The sequence below is a fragment of the Lycium barbarum genome, chromosome 4 (assembly GCF_019175385.1).
Source record: "Lycium barbarum isolate Lr01 chromosome 4, ASM1917538v2, whole genome shotgun sequence".
Lineage (NCBI taxonomy): Eukaryota > Viridiplantae > Streptophyta > Magnoliopsida > Solanales > Solanaceae > Lycium > Lycium barbarum.
Window position 1 is genome coordinate 72049619 of NC_083340.1, and position 2089 is coordinate 72051707.

The following is a 2089-nucleotide window of genomic DNA, read 5'->3' on the forward strand; positions in this document are numbered from 1 at the left end:
TTCAAGGCGAAATCCATTAGATAGATAGAAATGTACACGGAATTCTTCGAAGCAGCCGTACCGGCCTTGACCAGTTTACAAGAGACTTTCAGCGGGAGACAAGGGGCGCTCCCACAGGTTCCCGATGCCCTACCTGAAGCCCCACCGCGGGTTCCCGATGCCCTACCTGAAGCCCCACCGCTGGTTCCCGATTTGCCTCTACCCGAAATAGTTAGGCAAGAAAGGGGGGAACCTTTTTTCATAATCAAAAATGCAAGTATGGAAGCTTCTATGCTCAATCGAGTAAGAAAGCTCGAAAGGGAAAATCGCTTTTTTCTACTTGATAAGGCGAAGGGGGAGTATTGGTCAGAAGTCAAGACCGGACTCTCCAATAGGGGCTCTCAGAGAGAGTATTACTGATTACTCGATTTCGAGAATAGGGATCTGCAAATCAGGGAGAGAAAACATTCATGTTTTTTTCTCTTTCAAGAGATTCTGTCTCGGAATCGTGCCTTGAGGGGGGATGCTGCCAATCCTACCGAGGACTTTATGGATTTCTTTTCCGAGAAGCGAGACGAACTCGACAAAAACCTCGAATGGGGCCCGGCAGAGAAAGACATAAAGGAAAACTCAATCTTGTAGCACGCGGGCACGAGTCTCTCTATATAAAAGAAATTACGGGGGCCGGCCGCCCTTAGAATCGAATTCTAAACCGGCGTGGTGCTGTTGGATGCTTCTGATCAATAGAACACGAAGAGGAGTCATCCAAAAAGAAAGACCACCAAAAGTAACGACCACCAAGATAGGCATAGTAATTCGATCTTTTGATCACCCATTTTTTGAAAACCATTTTTGGGGGCTTCCGCCGTACACACGGAAGATTGGATTGCCTGAATCACGAGTCTTATATACTGTGTTACGATCACGTCATATTGATAAAAAGTCCAGAGAACAATTTTGGTTGAAAATCAAGAAAGAATTTCTGGTCATAAAAACAGAAAGGCATGAATTGCGCAAGAAGTTCTTTTGGTTAAAACGTCGTGCGACTCGGAGGACATAAGACTTCTTGGTCAAGCCAAAAAGATTACCGACTGGATGTTCCTACCCCACCATGCCTGGCCCTTTATCTTACCTTAAGAAGAAAGAGGAGGTATGAAGCGTGGGACAGAATGCAAGAAGTGTATGATACAACAGATAACCTTAAGGAGTGGCGGCAACCCTCTTGATTGATCAACGCGAGTGAACTGTGCTTAGACGCTTCGTAAAACCGCACCGATCTACGAGAGGAGCTGATAGATGAGTAGGCTTCCCCTTTCGATTCACGGAATGTGATCTGGGACACGATGGGAGTTTGCGTGTCTCGGTAGGAAAGAGATCACCGGAGTATAGCACAAGATCGCCTTTTCTTGCTGCCATGGGGTCGACCTGTGAACAAGGTAAACCCAATGGGAACCAAAAAATGGGGGGTACCGCATTGGGCAGAAGACGATCCAAAAAGCAACCACCCTCGGAGCTCAACCTTCTCCATTACTATCTAACCCAGTCACATCAGGACCCGAAATGGGTGGAATATGTACATCAAGTCCTAAGAACCACCCCCACCGTGTCTGCCAGCTATGAAGTCCTGGTGGGAGACTTGCTTAATACGGAGGTGGCCTTTTCCACTCGAGAGCAGATTTGCTCTTTCTATCAACTAATTTTCTATGGTCGGGAGGCTCCTCAATTCTGGATTGATCCGCTGGACCTCGAGGCCATAGTCAAAGGCCACCTCGAAGCAATCGAATTTTCTCCTTCCGCTCTCGGGGAGGTCTTAAAAAGTCTCTGTACCGAGAGGCATAATTCTCCGTTCTATGAAGATGTTAAGACCGCTCAAGCAGACCATTTCCAGGGCTTTTTAAAACAAAAGCAGCAAGCCCGAGTGGAAATGCAAGAAAGGCTTAACTCTCATACTGAATGGGAATTTCTCTCGAGAAGGATGACCTCCTTAACGGAAGAAAGCCGCTCTCTTCAAGAGAAAATAAGCATTCTCGCCAGAAGAGCCCCATAATATACGCCTTTTTTGTTTTGCTATCAAGCCAGTTCCGTTCTTCGTTCCGTCGTTCCTATTTCT